Here is a 17,700-nt window from a genome sequence, read left to right on the forward strand (position 1 = left end):
AGCTAGCCTCCTTTTCATTCCTCTGGAGTTGGGACTGAGACCTGGGCCAAGGAGACTCATTTTCCCACGCGTAGGAAGCTGGTGGGCCCCCGTCCTCTGTACCATTTGGCTCCCTAGGTTCTCTGAGTCACCCCCTGACCCTGACCGTCTGTAGCAAGGGCTCAGACCTGTCGGGCCAACCCTCATCCAAGAGGGCTTAATGAGCACCTGGCAGCTAAGAGCTTTGAGATCTTTCAGATGGAAAGGGCTGCCGGTGGTTCGGGGGTTATTATTGTCTGGGTGGTGGCGGCAGCAGCAATGACTTGAGATGATCAGGACATCCAGTTCCCTTGTCCCTCAAGGGAGTGCCAGGCTCTAGGAGGCATGGCAAACTGCCTTGCTTTATCTGCCTTGGATTCTGATGGGTATCAGCTAGTTTCCTTTCACCACCTGCCATCTTCCCTCTGGAGCTGGACAGGTAACACTGCACGAGCTCAGTAAACTCTGAAATGCTCATTTTCCAGGAGGTGAAGCAGTTCTGAGGAGTGTAGAGTGACGGAATCCAGACGACTCCTTTCCAGCTTCTGTGTCTCAAGAGGGCCTGGATGTGCAGGAGCATTCAGACTTTAGGGATGGAGGATAACCAGCTCTCTGGCCTCGTCTCTAGGACTGAAAGGGGAGGGGAGTGATTGGTTCAAGGGAGCTGAGATAACCAGCTCTGTGGGTAGGCAGAAGAAGAAAAGGAAATGGGTTTGGACTACAGCTGCCCAGGAGTGATGTTAGGTTTATAGGAGAGAGAGGAAAGATGTCACACAAGGAAAGTAGCAGAGGCACCTTCTCTGATGGGTTTTATTGTTTCTTAAAAAAATATTGTATTTATTTATTTGGCTGCATCTGGTCTTAGTTGCAGCACACGGGCTCTTCACTGCAGCGCGTAGGCTTCTCTCTAGTTGTGGTGCGAGGGCTCAGTAGTTGCAGCGTGCAGGCTCTAGAGCGCACGGGCTTAGCTGCCCAGCGGCATGTGGGATCTTAGTTCCCTGACCAGGGATTGAGCCCGTGTCGCCAGCACTGGAAGGTGGATTCTTAACCACTGGACACCAGGGAAGTCCCTCTGATGGATTTTAAATGAAGAGAATTTTCATCTCTGACTTGGGTGGTTGATGTGGAGGAACATTCCAGAGCTGGAAGGATACTGGGGATAAGCTTAAGGAACATTTGCTGCTAAGTGAATAAATCCACAGGCCATAGCCATGTTCTACTTTTCTGCCTGGGAGGGGTGGGGTTGGTGTTCCGGGCTTTAGTTGTTGATAAGGGTGGTTGATGGCGGGGTGTTTTGCAGGGTAACACAAATGGAGTTGCTGCTCAGTTGCATCTACCTGGATGGGGTGGGTAGGTGGGGAGAGCACCACAGACAAAGGGAACCAGCCCTTATTTCCCATCTTGCCCTTGGCTTCTGCACCTTTACTGTGGGACAAACACCATTCCTTTACCATTTCCATGAACCCAATCTTCCTTGGGAAGGAAGAAGAGTCACAGATTTTCCTTGAAAAGTCATTTTGTCCCATCCACCCGGGAAGTTATTTTTACCTCTTGAGATATTTTCAGACTCAGGCTGAAATGAAGATTTCACACACTCTAACATCTTAAAAGTCTTACCCTAACCATAGATTGTCCTCTTACCCTTGCTTTTATTTATTTATTTTTATTTATTTATTTTTTTGCGGTACGCGGGCCTCTCACTGTTGCGGCCTCTCCCGTTGCGGAGCACAGGCTCCGGACGCGCAGGCTCAGCGGCCATGGCTCACGGGCCCAGCCGCTCTGCGGCATGTGGGATCTTCCCGGACAGGGGCACGAACCCGTGTCCCCTGCATGGGCAGGCGGACTCTCAACCACTGCGCCACCAGGGAAGCCCCTGCCCTTGCTTTTAAAGCTGCAAATTGTGAACAGTGCCATCTTCTTCACTCACGTCTACACTGGATCAGTTATTACCCTCCTAGTGAGAGGCCCCCGGGCTTTGGCGGATACCTCTGCATCGTTTGCTGCCAAAAGTGACTTTTGTTTGAATAATGTATTTTACCCGCTCTGAATCAAGTGATATTCATTACAGTTATTAGGGGTTCTCGAAAAGTGTTTTTAAAACGTCTCACGGCTTTGAAAAAAGGATATCACTAAGAAAGTTGTGATTAATATGGAGAAGAGAAAGGTCAGGACTGGAGGGGCAGGATAGAGGAAGTAGGGAGAAGAGAAGATGCTGACCAGTGATTTAAAGTATTGAAAACTCAAGAAAAAGAGAATACCAGCCTTTCCGGAGGCCAGAGCAGAAACAACTGGGACTTTCAACATGAAAGATTAGGATTAGATTAAAGAAAGCACTACCGAACTGGGAAATTGAATACTTCTGAGAAGGACTGTGGAACCAACCTACTGTTCTTAGAAATCCCAAGCAAAGAAACATCGGAAGTGGGAGGGGGGAGCTAGTGCAGAAAGAGAGAATGACTGAAAGAATCCCTTGCCACCCCTCCTGAGCTGTCTTCTGCCCTCCCTTATCCGTCAGGACTGTCCAATCCCGCTGTCTGAAACAGATTTGATGACTCAACAATGGCCAATTAGGCGTTAACACATCTATCTCTGGGGCTATCTAGCCATCTTTATGGAGAACAGGCTCTTAAATCTCTGCTCATCGGGACAGCCAGAGGCTTTGCCTAAATGGTGGAAAGAGCCGTAGACATTTCTCATAATTATAATGACTTTTTACGGGGAGAGCCATAACTCCCACTCCATAAGTCCAGTATGAGGGAAGAGCCCATCACAGACTCTGTGATGCAGGGAATGGAGCCATCTGATGGCTGTCTTCCTTGGGTGGTCTGTGCTTTCTTACCATGAACAACTTTGGGGAGCAAAATTCACAAAGGAGGATAAGATGCTTTCTATTCTTGGCACCCCTCTAAAGAGATGAGACAGATTGCAATCTCCAGAGGTAGACAGTGAGTGACAAAATGTTAGGAAATGAATGAGTAGTACGTAGCCCGGCCAAGCTCCAAATAGCTGTGTGCGGAGAAGGGCATTTTGGGGGTTATTAACTATGGAAGGCTTCCTGGAGGAGGCAAACATGGAGCTGAAAAGGAGGAGATCGTTCTTCGAACAAATGGCCCCTGTGTAGAGGTGGGTAAGTAGGAGATGTCGAACAACTTCGGAGCATAGATTCCATTATGCATCCTCAAGAGCCTGGACATCTCAGTTTTCCAGTTGATTAATTAGCTCGTATCCCCATCAATCTCTCTTAGAGCTCCCCTACGGCTTTTTTTTTTAACATCTTTATTGGAGTATAATTGCTTTACAATGGTGTGTTAGTTTATGCTGTATAACAAAGTGAATCAGCTATACATATACATATATCCCCATATCTCCTTCCTCTTGCATCTCCCTCCCACCCTCCCTATCCCACCCCTCTAGGTGGTCACAAAGCACCGAGCTAATCTCCCTGTGCTTTGCGGCTGCTTCCCACTAGCTTTTATAAGAATTCATGACACCCTTCGAAACAGGCCTATTTTTCTATTTCACCACCACTCTCCTTGGCCTGCCTTGTTTATGATTTTTGGGTCTATTTCCTCTTCCTCTGTAAGGTATAGGTAAGAATACTGAGCATTCATATTTTACTTCTGACCTTGATTTCCCTCAAACTATTAGATAGTCCTTTTCTCAACCTTCCAGCACTCTGTGCTTTCCTCACTACACCTAAGAAGCTCTCCTGGGCCAATAAGAGGACAGCTTGTCAAAATGCGAATTAGCCATCTCTGCCCATTTCCCAAGCCAAGTACCCCCAGAACCTTACTCTGATGTCTTTCTTTGGCTAATTGTATAACATTGATAGTCTTCAGCTTTCTCATATTCATCCTCATTAATGTGTCTTAGTCTGTGCATCCCTGATGCACATGTGTTTGCATGGTTTGCTCCATTCCACACCCCTCATAGTGCAATTTAGAGACTGAATTAATAATACTCCAAGGTACTAGAGGTGAACAGTTACCGAGATAATTTGAACTGTATAGACATCTTTTGTTTTTATGAAGCATGTTTAGATAATTAAAATATCCATGTGATTGCCTCTACAAGCCTCGCCTTCGGTCAAGTAAACACAATGAGATGGGTGTATCTTTTATCATAGAGATCGATCTATAATATACTCCTAAAGGATTCTTTCTTTGGTCATAACACGGAAAAGATAAACTACTGTGTTTCTTTGATTCATCAACAAATTGCCTTACTTGTGATAGCTGATACTCTGGACAAGGGTACAAAATGAATAAGACGAGGTGTCTACCTTTTAGGTGCTTTCATGTTGGTGGGAAGATAGACAAGTAAACCAGCATTTACAATAAAGTGTGATCAGAGCTGCGATGGAGTTGTGCACAGGATACCACGTGAGGGCTAGACATCTAACTCAGAGGCAAGGAGGTGTCATTTACTGGCCCCATTGGCAGAAGCAGGTGAGTGGTTGTGGTGGAAGAAGACTAAGCCTAGACATTGGACAGTCTCTCTCAATTAGATAATGATTTTGTCATCTATGCACTCATGCTTGAACAAGGACCAATTATGTGCTAGTCACTATGCTAGGTCTTATTTAAAGATGAATAAGATTGGGGCTTCCCTGGTGGTGAAGTGGTTAAGAATCCACCTGCCAATGCAGGGGACACGGATTCGAGCTCTGGTCCCGGAAGATCTCACATGTTGCGGAGCAACTAAGCCCGTGCGCCACAACTACTGAGCCTGCGCTCTAGAGCCCGCGAGCCACAGCTACTGAAGCCCGCGTGCCACAGCTACTGAAGCCCGCGTGCCACAGCTACTGAAGCCTGCGCGCCTAGAGCCCGTGCTCCGCAACAAGAGAAGCCATGGCGATGAGAAGCCCGCGCACCACAACGAAGAGTAGCCCCCGCTCGCTGCAACTAGAGAAAGCCCGCGCGCAGCAACAAAGACCCAACGCAGACAAAAATAAATAAATAAATTTATTTAAAAAAAAATAAATAAAGATGAATAAGGTTAAATTCCTGCCATCAGAAATTGTAGTTTAGAGTGGCGGATAGAAAAAGAAACATTTAAAATACAATGTGGGCTTCCCTGGTGGCGCAGTGGTTGATAGTCCGTCTGCTGTTGCAGGGGACACGGGTTCGTGCCCCGGTCCGGGAATATCCCACATGCCGCGGAGCGGCTGGGCCCGTGAGCCATGGCCGCTGAGCCTGCGCGTCCGGAGCCTGTGCTCCACAACGGGAGAGGCCACAATAGTGAGAGGCCCGCGTACCGCAAAAATAAAATAAATAAATAAAATACAATGTGTTAAGGCCTGAGGTAGAAGCATGGGAAAGTTGACAATTCCTCAGTGAAAACCAGTGGAAATGTTATGCTGTTTAGAATGCTTAGAAGGGAAAAAACGGAGGGCAATTTCAATGACTTACCCTCTTACTCCTTTGAAGTCTGTGAATAGGTTGATTCAAATTCCACTGTGCAGTTTATTTATCATCTGGAATCCCAGCAGTTGAAGGATCCGGAATATATCAAACTTCCCAGGTCTCTGTCTGGGCACCCTTTTTAGTTCAGGAAGCAATTAGTCTGAGAGAGACAGAGAGAGAGTGTAGCAGCAGAATATATATCCTTTTAAAATAATTTAGTAACAACCCTAGGTAAGTGACCAATAATTTATAGAGTCTATTCTTTTTATAGAGATATTTCCTTGCTGCTCAACCAGCAAGCTTGCCGGGTTTAGAGGATTAATCTTTGACATAGTAAATATGCTCAAGTTGTAATTCAGTAGCAGGGATAAGGGGAACTTAGACTTGTATTGTATAAGGGAAAAATACTAGATGGATTTGTCCAGGAGCTGCCATGGTAGTCGTCATTGTCTCTTGTACCTTAGCATCTCAAGTTTCAGAACTGCAAGGGACCCTTTTATCCAGTGTCTTTATTTTACAGATGAGAAGACTAAGACTTATGGTACGTGAGATGGTAACAGATCCAGGACTGGAACTCATGTCTCTTGAGTCACACTTCAAGACATTTAATACTACACTTTGCTACTTCGTGTCACATTCAAACTCTAGCTTTACTAGAAAGACTCCCCTATCAACGTCCTTCCACTCGGTTCTTTTCTGTCCCTCCCTATTGTCAACTTTAGCCAAACCCAGCTACTTCCTGGCCTCGTATCCATACTACATGTTTTCTGGCTTCTGAAACATCCCTTAAGCACTTCGATCCCCAGACTGGGATACCTTCACTTTTCTCTCCCCTCTGTTCCCTTCTTCTTCTCCAACCAAGCTTCACACTTCCTCTTCCAGGAAGCCTTCCCGAAGTCACCTCTTCTGTCTTTTTAAAAATTTTTATTTTATTTTTTGGCCACACCGTGCGGCATGTGGGATCTTAGTTCCCTGACCAGGGATTGAACCCACGCCCCCTGCATTGGAAGCAGGGAGTCTTAACCACTGGACTGCCAGGGAAGTCCACCTCTTCTGTCTTTGAATGCTTCTTGGCTCTCCATCTTTTTAGCCCAGCTGTTTGTTTTGCACTTGCTGCTTTGTTGCTTAATAAACATTCTGAAGTCAGCTTCTAGATATTTAGGTTCTGTCAATTTACTTAGATTAGGAGCTTCCTAATAGCAAGGCCTGGAACATATAGGGGGAATTTTATATTGTTGCCTTACTACCTGGGTTTGGATAGGCTAAGAAAGTTAAAGTCACTTCTGTAATTGGGGAAAGGAAAGAAGAAAAGAAGACTGACTTAGAGATAGGTGGGTATGGTTATCCTGCTTTGAGCCTGGGGCACATTTGAAATGAATTCTTAAGGTTATTTCCAGTCCTGGGATTCTGTAACCGCGTGAACCAACTTGGATGTGCTATAGCCTTAACCTGATGCTGTCACCAATTTGTAGCCTGTGTTAAATGAGACAGCACCCTGCAAGTAGTAGGTGGAAGATTGGCATATCCACTGCATGCTATGAAAAAAAATAGCTGGCGAAAGGACTTTCCTCTGCGGAATGTATTGTTAGGCGGAGCACCTGGCTGCCCAGCGGATGACCTTGGTTGCTGCCTGGAGGTCTCTACCCCAGGGAAGGGAGGCCCTGAGAGCCATTTTGACCCAAGTTCAAATTCCCTAGAACACACAAGCTGACCTCTTGCTCCAAGGCCCAGTCAAAGAGGCTCCAGTGTGTTTATTGCCTCTTGCATGTCCCTGTCCTGGAGAACAAACAGCTCAACCTGACTCATTCCCTCAGTTCCTTGCTGGGGTTTGCCAGGAAAAATCCCTCAGACCCTATGGAAATAAGGGAGCCAATGGTTATGGGTGTCTGGTTATAGATTCCTACTCCCCTTTTCCATAGAACACTAATCTTCCCTGGAGGTGCGGAAGACAAGTGGTAACTTCAGAGAATTCGCTTGGCTTGGGCTCTCCCCATTGCTTGAGGCAAAGCAGCTTGCCTCACTGATTTACCCGCTCAGCAGATGTTTACTGAATGCCTGCTGTCTGTGTGGCTCTTGCTTCTCGGGATGGGGGCTTGCTGACTTTAGCTCTGGAAGATGTTGATGCTTCCGTCTTCTAACTAAATGATTTGAAATCCCCCTTTTATAGCATCTAATAATAATAATAATAACGCATTTGTTTCTCCTCTTCCACCATTGGAAGAACTTTGTTTCTGAACCCTAACTAGCTCCTTTCAGTAAGTCTTTGATGGTTATTCCTGTCTCTTGGAACATCCTTCCACTGATGCTGAAAACTCGGCCTCTGTGCACCGGTGCCAAATTGAATCTCGGAGACAGAGTTTTGGGTGAAGTAGAAAAGAATAGCTTTCCTGCTTGGTCAGGTGCAGGGGGACACAGCCGGTTCCTGCCCTCAAAAGCTGTATGTCCCACCAGGAGGATTTGGTAAGGAGTTTTATAGCAATGGTTCAAGGGCAGGGTTGCTCATAAGGTTAGGGTGTGTGCAGGGCCTGCTCTCCTTTCATCTGGTCTCAGGTAACCTCTTGATGAGCTTCTCTGGTTCCTTTAATCTGGTCTCAGATGGTCTTCTCTGGAATTGAAGAATGCTGATGTCTTCCATTCGTTGAGGGTTTTAGTCCTACAAAGAACTTAAAAATACTGTTATGTGTATCTCCTGAGGCAGAACCAGGACCCTGCCCCAAGGCTGCACTATTGTTTCTTAGCTGCTCCTCCCTTGTCTCTGCATCCCCTCCCTTCCCTGATGAGCAGTTTTTAAAATCTGCCCTTTGGGACTCAGGGAAGCTCATGGAGGCTGGAGTCTGTTCCTTACAAACAAGGAATGGGAGACACGGAAAGGCTTCTGTGCCCAGGAGCTGCACAGGGTCCTGCTTGGTTTTACCACCGTGCTTTTCATTGAACCCTGCTTCACATTTTCCTCCATAGAGGAGGAGGCAGTCTCAAGCTCATATTTGTGCTCAATTCTCTCTTTTTTAGAAGGAACTCAACTCAGGCCCTCCCCATTGCTGTGTTTAGAGGAGTGCTGTGTTTCCTAAACTGTGTAATCATCAAAACAGTCCCACGTGATGTTATTAGGAATTTATTTTAAAAGTATTCCATGAAAAAAAAAAAAAGTATTCCATGATCAGGTCAGTTTACGAAACACTGGGCAAAATTCTTAAACTGCAGGACTTCTCAGAACCTTTAACGTATTGATATTCATTTTGAATGTTTAAGAGGGGACATGATATGCGATATTACTAGACCACAGAAACCTTTTTTTTTTTTTGCGTTATGTGGGCCTCTCACTGTCGTGGCCTCTCTCGTTGCGGAGCACAGGCTCTGGACGTGCTGGCTCAGCGGCCATGGCTTATGGGCCTAGCCGCTCCGCGGCATGTGGGATCTTCCCGGACCGGGGCACGAACCCGTGTCCCCTGCATCGGCAGGTGGACTCTCAACCACTGCGCCACCAGGGAAGCCCCACAGAACCCTTTTTAAAGAACAATGTTTTGTCAATTTGGGGGATGTTAATGTTTCATGAGCTTCAGTTTGGGAAATGCTGATGTAGTGGAAGGAATATTGGACTAAGTGACAGGAACCTGGCATTGCACCTCTTTCTAGGTGACTCTGGGTAAGTCACTTCCCCTCTCCTTTACTGGGAAAATGAGGAATCTGAATTAAATGATCCCTCAATCCTCTCCTGGCTCTGACATTATATAATTTCTCCCTTATTATTCTGTTTCTTTCTTAATGTTTGTTTCTACCATTAGTCTGTGAATGCCTAAGATCAGTGTTACATCTCTTATTCTGTGTGTCTTCCTGAAACATCTAAGACAGGGTCCATCCCAAGATAAAGGGGGGATAGAATGAAAATACCCTACAAGTGCTGGCCACTGTACAAAGACATCCATAGGTAGGCCCAATCTCCCAAGAATCAAAAACTCAGGATCTAAGATAGATTTCCTGACATACCCATAAAGGACACACAAATAATGGAATAAGACATTAAACCAATAGGCGACTAAAGAGAGCTGGAATAAATGCATTTTAAACATTAGAGGAAAGGAAAGCTATTCATGGAAAGAAAACATGGTTGTTCCATAAGCAGCTGTATGTCTTAAGGGAAAGCTCTGAGAAGGCTCCTTGGAAGAGAGGAGCACTGATATCAAGCGAGGAAAGAGGATATTCTCTGCTGATGGGGTGGTTGCAGAGAGCAGATATCCCTGGTTTATGGGGCAACCTACTTGGCTGAAAATTCAAGGAGACCAGAAGAACGCTGATCTGGGAAATGTGATGGGATGGACCTCGTGCTGAAAGTCAATGAGGGAGAAGAAGGACTTTATCTGGAGCATCTGGAAAAGTAGGTCAACACACATTTCACTGGGGAGGTTGAAATCCCAGGGTGCTTGGACAAGACACGCACATATGTGGATGGCCTTGGAGACAGACAGATTCCCCAGTGGGTGGCCCAAACCTCTTGCTTTCTCTTGCATTGGGTGTGATGAGCTTGAGCCCTAGCTTAAGTGTGTTCCTCTGGGCACTCTCACTCAAGAGAACAGAAGAGTGATGAGGGAGATGCTTATCTTTATAGCTTTTCTTATTTGACTTATATTCTGTTTGTGTGTGTGTGTAGTCTGTATGCACCTACGTGTGTGAATGTGTGTTTATATGAGTAAGTGTGCACTTGCCCATATTTGTGGAAACATGGCCATGTTTTATGTGTATATATCAGTTTGCAAAGTGTTTATATGCCTATCTATGGCTGTGTCTGTTGTAAAAGGATTTTACAATACAATTTTATAAGTGTGTAAAATGGTGTATACACTACATGTGTATTTGGAGAGTGGTCTGTTTTATATATATGAGGCATACATTCACATATATATTTTATATATGAACATTTATATGTATTTATATGTCTGCATCTTAGGCTGTATCTATATGAGTTACTTATTTTTACATTTCTTTGTCTTTGGGGGTGGGTTTGTTTTAGTAATTCACTAAGTATTTATTGAGAGCCTGCTATGTACAAGGTACATGTCTATGTATACATATGGGGTGTGTCTCCTTTTGTAGGTATGTATGGAAAGTGCACATACACTTAGGTATATGTCACGAGTTTGAAATGTCTATGTGTATCCTAATTTTCTCATCTATCTGATTTTTAAATCTTGCATTGCAGATTCTTGTAAGCTCCCCCAAATCTTTTTGGAAAAAGCAGGAGATAACTAACTCGATGTAGCATAAGCATTTCACATGGGTATGTCCACATGGAGTGACATTATGCCTTGTTCATCATCCATCTGAGATCTCCTCCTGGGCCTTTGTGCCTTCTCACACTAGGCACTTCTTGCTCCTACAAAGCTTGGGAAACTACCTAAAACACTCATTCACCACTATGAGTAATTAGGCTGTCTTCCCTTCCTGGTCTGTCGAACCAGGAAGAAAAGATAGCAGATAGTCAACAACAGGTATTAAGCTCTAGCTATTTGAGAAGATTTTTTTCTTTTCTTTGTCCTTCTGCCTGGCTTCATTTTTTCTATCGTTCAACCAGTTCTCCTAATCCCTTGAAAGAGAGGCACAAGATTTTCTCTTCCTCCCAAGAAACCAGAGCAAAAGAGATTTTGCTCCAAGGGAATCTGCTCCTATATAATGGGGTTTGCAATAATGTTCCTTCATTAAGATAGAATCTCCGTATAATGAAAGAGGCCTCTGCTCTTCGTGAAAAGAGTTATTTTCTGTTGGGGGTGGGTGGGTAGGTGGGGGTATTAAATAAACCTGCTTTTTAAAGAAGTACCTCTGCAGCAAGGAAATATGTTATTATTGTAATTGATGCTAATTATACTTATTACTATAATAACCATTTCGTTGTAACAAATGATGTAATCCTCTTTATTTCTGTTGCTGCCAGAGGTGAGTGGTGTGTCTACAGCAAGAGGGGATTGGTGAGGAGGTGCAAGCAACCCAGTGACAGCGAAGCAGCTTGGGCTGGTGAATGGCTTTGCTGCTCAGGGGCTGGGGGATGCAGGCAGATAGCTAGGTTGTTTTACTACCCAACTTCTCTTTGGAACTTCCCATTTTAGGCCCTTTCTTATAAGTATTTAATTATTCAGTCAGACTTTCATTTATTCACTCAACAAACATTCATGTAGTACCTGCTATGTTTCTTACGTTAGAGTCAAACCTAGTGATATAAAGTAAATAAGACAGGATCTTTACTGCTGAGAAGCTCAGAGTCCAGTGGTGCAGACTGGCAGGCAAAGACTGTTCTCAATGCACTAGGATAAGTGAGCTATAGGGAAGCGTATTTAAAATGCTATGTGTATGGAAGCTCAAAAAGCTGAGGTTTCTGGAGGAATGCTAGGAGTCTGCAGCACAGAGAAGGGGAGTTGGTCATGCCAGGGACAGGGAACTATTAAAAGTATAAACGCATGATGAAACCTGTTTGTTTTGTAGTATTAATATCAATAATAATAGTGGTTAATATTACTTCATATCAGGCACACGCATTTGCATGTTTTGATTCATTTAATCTTTACAACAAGGCTATGAGGTAGGACTGTTGTGAAGATGAAGTGAACCAAAAGGTGACAAGTGCTTAGAATAGTACTTAATATGGAGTCATATTAGCTATTTTTATTCTTGTCTCATTATTGCTATTCCTATTTAACAGATGCAAAAACTGAGGCTTGCGTAGAGTAACTTGCCCAATTTCACATGTATAGTGAGCAATAAAGCATGGGTTTGAAACCCAGTTCTGAATAGAGTGCCAGTCTTTAACCACTCTTGTAATTAAGGTGTAGGGTGCACACTAGAGAGAGGTGATAATTTGTAATGGAACTGCCGAATAGCTTGGGGCTAAGGTGTGAATAGTCTTATGTGCCATTAGGAGTTTCCAAACAGAGGAGTAACAAGATCAGATCTGTGTTTTATTTATTTATTTATTTATTTAATTTATTTATTTTTGGCTGCGTTGGCTCTTCGTTGCTGTGCACGGGCTTTCTCTAGTTGCGGCGAGCGAGAGCTACTCTTCGTTGCGGTGCGCGGGTTTCTCATTGCGGTGGCTTCTCTTGTTGCAGAGCATGGGCTTTAGGTGCGCGGGCTTCAGTAGTTGTGGCTCACGGGCTCTAGAGCGCAGGCTCAGTAGCTGTTGTGCACGGGCTTAGTTGCTCCACGGCATGTGGGATCTTCCCAGACCAGGGCTCGAACCCGTGTCCCCTGCATTGGCAGGCGGATTCTTAACCACTGGGCCACCAGGGAAGTCCCCAGATCTGTGTTTTAGAAAGACAATTCCAGAACAATTTTTGAGAGCAATCCTAGCTGCTGGTCCCTACCAAGAGGCCCAGTTTCTCCAAACAAAACCAAGAAACACAACCAAGGCTCCAAAGATCTCTTTAAGAACATCCCGACTCCTGCTACCACACCTATGAAACTCGCCTTTGCTCCTGCCTGGCAAATATCTGCTTCTGGGGGCACTTACTCTAAGGAGGAAGTCCTTAAGAGTGTTGATCAAGGGCTTCCCTCATGGCGCAGTGGTTAAGAATCCGCCTGCCAATGCAGGGAACATGGGTTAGAGCCCTGCTCCGGGAAGATCTCACATGCCGCGGAGCAACTAAGTCAGTGCGCCACAACTACTGAGCCTGCACTCTAGAGCCCGCGAGCCACAACTACTGAGCCCACATGCCACAACTACTGAAGCCCGCGCATCACCCCTGCTCACTGCAACTAGAGAAAGCCAGCAGGCAGCAACAAAGACCCAACACAGCCAAAAATAAATAAGTAAATAAAATAAATTTTTTAAAGAGTGTTGATCAAAATCATAGCAATTATAATAACCTAGATGGGAAAAGAACTTGAAAAAGAATAGATACATGTATATGTATAACTGAATCACTTTGCTGTACACCTGAAACTAACACAACATTGTTTTTAAAAAAATATTTATTTATTATTCATTTACTATTATTATTATTTTTAATTTAGGCTGTGCCGGTCTTAATTGCGGCACGAGGGATCTTCATTGCAGCATGTGGACCCTTGGCTGTGGCGTGCAGGCTTCTTAGCTGCGGCATGCAGACTTCTTAGTTGTGGCATGCATGTGGGATCCAGTTCCTGACCAGGGATCGAACCCAGGCCCCCTGCATTGGGAGCTCGGAGTCTTACCCACTGAACAATCAGGGAAGTCCCTAACACAACATTGTTAATCAACTATACTCCGATATAAAATAAAAATTAAGAAAAAAAACAGTCTTTAAAAGAAAAAAGAAAGAAAGACAATTCCAGAAAACTGGGACAACGTGGACAACTGGCCTCTGAGAAGGCTAGTCTTACTCTCAGTGTGTTCTGCTCAGCAGATGATACAGCCAACGAGAGCTGCACTACTGCTTTAGTTGACTGCGGGACGTGGAAGAAAAAAGAGTGGGGGAAACTCTCAGGTTAATAAGATCTGGGGGGAGAGCCAAACCAAATTTCCAAGCCCTCATAATTGGGTTGTCTAAATGGGCCGCAGTATATAGTATCTATAGGCCTTCACTTCCATCAGTGTTAGTAGAAATTTCGAATTTCCCTAATTTGGGGGCTGGGGCCTTGTCTGTCTTGTTCACCACTATCTCTAGTACCCAGCAGAGGGCCTGCCAATAGTATATATTGATAAATCCATCATGTGGATGATTTTTCACTCTTCTGGGGCTCTGGGTACCTCAAGCTTGGCCTAGCCCTCCCACAATTGAATTTTTTTATTATTAATCAAAAAAGTTATTCCTCCTATAATCAGTGCCCTCTCTTCAGCCCATCACACACACAGACATGTATTCCTCCACCTTCTCCTAACCTGTCCCCATAAGTTCAGCCAGTTCCCCTTAGTGGAGTTTGAGGAGTACATCAAAGAGGATAATAATGATGGCTAACGTTGATTGCGTGCTTACCAAGTGCGAGGCAGAACCCTAAGCACTTTACATGTGTTGACTAAGGTCTCACAACAGCTATGAGGAGATACTGTTATTATCCCAACTTTATAGGTGAGGAAACTGAGCTATGAAGAAGTCAAATAACTTGCCCAAGGTCACACTGCTGTTAAGTAGCGTAACCTCATCCAATACACCAGTGCCTCGCAAACCTTAATAAGCATACAGACCACCTGGGGCCTTAATAAAATGCTCATTCTGATTCCGTGAATCTAATGATGGGGTCCAACATTCTGCAACATTCTTTTTTTTTTAATTTATTTATTTTATTTATTTAATTTTGGCTGCGATGGGTTTTCCTTGCTGTGCGCATGCTTTCTCTGGTTGCAGTGAGCGGTGGCTACTCTTTGTTGTGGTGCGCAGGCTTCTCATTGTGGTGGTTTCTCTTGTTGCAGAGCACGGACTCTAGGCATGCGGGCTTCAGTAGTTGTGCCTCACAGGCTCTAGAGCGCAGGCTCAGTAGTTGTGGCGCATGGGCTTAGTTGCTCCGCGGCATGTGGGATCTTCCTGGACCAGGGCTTGAACCCATGTCCCCTGCATTGGCAGGCAGATTCTTAACCACTGCGCCACCAGGGAAGCTCCTGCAACATTCTTTAATAAGCTCCCATGTGATGCTGATGCTGTTGGTTCATGGACCACAGGGCGAGGAGTAAGGCTCTACACTTTGTTCACTGCGTCTCCATGTCAACCATTTTCAGACTCACATTGTCACGAGCTGTCAGAGTTGTTTCCTGAACAGACAGGACATTTGTTTAAAACAGTTCTGGGAACCATACGAGTCAGCTTCATCCTGGAAGGAAAAGGAGAGTTGGCACTTGGCTGATTGGGTTGACACGTCTTGGTGATTGATGCTTCTGCCAAGAACTGAGCCTAAGTGACGAGAGGGTGGCTTTAGACTTCCTGGGTGCAGGCCCTGCTTACTGGAGGCTCTGGGCATGTCTACTGACTGATGGCCACTGGTGGAGTCATCTCCATCCCTATTCCATTGCGGCCACTAGTTGAATTAGACCGAGGGTTTATGGTGAACGTGACCTAGCCTCAAGGCTTCTGCTGTGGTCTGTTGACTAGCTGTGTCTCTAGAAGTGCCCAAGCCCAGATGTCTGGTAATTCTTCCTTGTTAGCCCCTTCCAAATGCAGAATTTAATAAGAGAAGGCAGGAAGGTATGGGAGAAAAGAGTAGATCAATAAATTTATTAACAAGTATTTATTGAGGCCCTGATATTAAAAAGCAGGGATTTTGCCCCAACCCCCCAGCCCTCAGATTAGCTGCAGGAGTGGTGTTGTCAACTCTCATTCAATATCTTTTCCTAATCAAGGCCACCTTCTCCTTTATTTCCCAGCGAGGTGTGCTTATGAGACACACTTCCTAAGACAATTCTGAAGGCAGAGACACATTTTTGGAAGATTAAAAAAAATGCTGCATTAAGAAGTCCAAAAGACATTATTTAATTTTTCTGTTGACTTGGTGAGAGCCATGTTACAGCTCTCCTGCCTTAGCCCGGATAACTGGGAGTTGACTATAGCCATTTAGGTGGGAAACTGGACCTCTAAGTTCTCCTATAACTTTAAGATTCTCTGATTTCATTCCAATCAGCCTTGGGGGCCTCCGATGCTCCAGTGAAGCAGTTAAGACCCCCACAGGCAATATTAACTCCAGGTAGGTTTTCTCTTGGAAAAACCTTAGGCCATTCAGCTCTTGGAGAGTTGGAACTCCCAGAGGGGGAAGCAGAGATTGTAGTGTTGAGGGATTTCTCCCATTCTTTCCATTCCTTCCTGTCCCCAGGGCTCTCCTTACAGTCCAGAAGAGCACCAGGCATCTGACTGATTGTTCAGCTTTCAGACCCTTCTTCAACTTTTCCTATTTAAATAAAAATTTAAAACTAGGTTACTAGTTCTTTAAACAAACATTTTAAAGTGCCTATTATCAATAACACATAGGGCTGGTTGCTATGGACTATAAAAAATAATGGGAGGGGCTTCCCTGGTGGCGCAGTGGTTAAGAATCCACCTGCCAATGCAGGGGACACGGGTTCAAGCCCTGGTCTGGGAAGATCCCACATGCCGCGGAGCAAACAAGCCCGTGCGCCACAGCTACTGAGCCTGCGCTCTAGAGCCCGCGTGCCACAACTACTGAAGCCCGCGCGCCTAGAGCCTGTGCTCCGCAACAAGAGAAGCCACCACAATGAGAAGCCCGTGCACCGCAACAAAGAGCGGCCCCCGCTCGCGGCAGCTAGAGAAAGCATGGGTGCAGCAACGAAGACCCAACGCAGACAAAAATAAATAAATAGACAAATGAATAAACAAATAAATCCCTTCGTGACTTAAAAAAAAAAGGTGAATGAGAGATAATCATTATTTTCACAAATAGCCTAGTAGAGTTATAAGTTGTGAACCTGAGTACGTACCGTGAGGGAGGTACAGATGAAGTCCAATGGGGGTCCAAAAAACAGAGAGCAAATAAAATGATGTGTACAAGAGAAATTTTTAAAGCTGTGAATACTGCATACATATAAGTTTTTAACTTCCAAAAACAAGAAAAAGAGAATAAGTTTGGAGGCCTGGTCCTAGACCAGGGGTTGGAAGACTGTGACCCTAAACCTGTTTCTGTACAACCTTCAAGCTAAGAATTTTTTTTTAACATTTTTAAAGGGTTGTATTTAAAAAAAAACACCAAAGAAGAATGTACAACAGAGACCATATGCAGCTTGCAAAACCTGAAATGTCTGCTGTTTGGTCCTTTACAGGAAAAGTCTGCCAACCTCCTGATCTAGACCGAATTTTGCCATAACTGTATGACCATGGAGAAGCCTATCCTGTAAGTAATTGGGAGTTATTCATTAAGTGAAAAAGATGGCTAGATTTGGTGGCAGTAGGAGGATGAATAGAATGGGGGTAGTAAGTAGAAATTCTAGGAGGCAATTTAAAATCCAAATCTAGGGGCTTCCCTGGTGGCGCAGTGGTTGAGAGTCTGCCTGCCGATGCAAGGGACACGGGTTCGTGCCCTGCCCCGGTCCGGGAAGATCCCACATGCCGCGGAGCGGCTGGGCCCGTGAGCCATGGCCGCTGAGCCTGCGCGTCCGGAGCCTGTGCTCTGCAACGGGAGAGGCCACAACAGTGAGAGGCCTGTGTACCGCAAAAAAAAAAAAAAAAAAATCCAAGTCTAGCATCTAGAAAACCAGTGGGACGTGTAGATTTGGGAGTCATCAGTGCACATTCAGTGACTAAAAATAGAGCGGATGAAATCACCCAACGAAAAGACCAAAGATGGAAATTTGGAAATATCTACATTAAGGGGAGGATGG

The 17,700-nt window shown here is 44.9% G+C and overlaps 1 long non-coding RNA gene across 1 annotated transcript in view; it reads left to right on the plus strand.

The window, feature by feature from the left end:
- The window catches only part of LOC132434561 (uncharacterized), a 29,335-nt gene extending 12,121 nt beyond the window's left edge, over positions 1 to 17,214 (plus strand). The window contains exons 2-3 of the long non-coding RNA XR_009521324.1: positions 4,308 to 4,466; positions 17,143 to 17,214. This is a non-coding gene — a long non-coding RNA (uncharacterized lncRNA). The remainder of the gene's footprint in view (positions 1 to 4,307; positions 4,467 to 17,142) is intronic.
- Positions 17,215 to 17,700: the final 486 nt, after the last annotated feature.

This window comes from Delphinus delphis, chromosome 11, assembly GCF_949987515.2.
Source record: "Delphinus delphis chromosome 11, mDelDel1.2, whole genome shotgun sequence".
Lineage (NCBI taxonomy): Eukaryota > Metazoa > Chordata > Mammalia > Artiodactyla > Delphinidae > Delphinus > Delphinus delphis.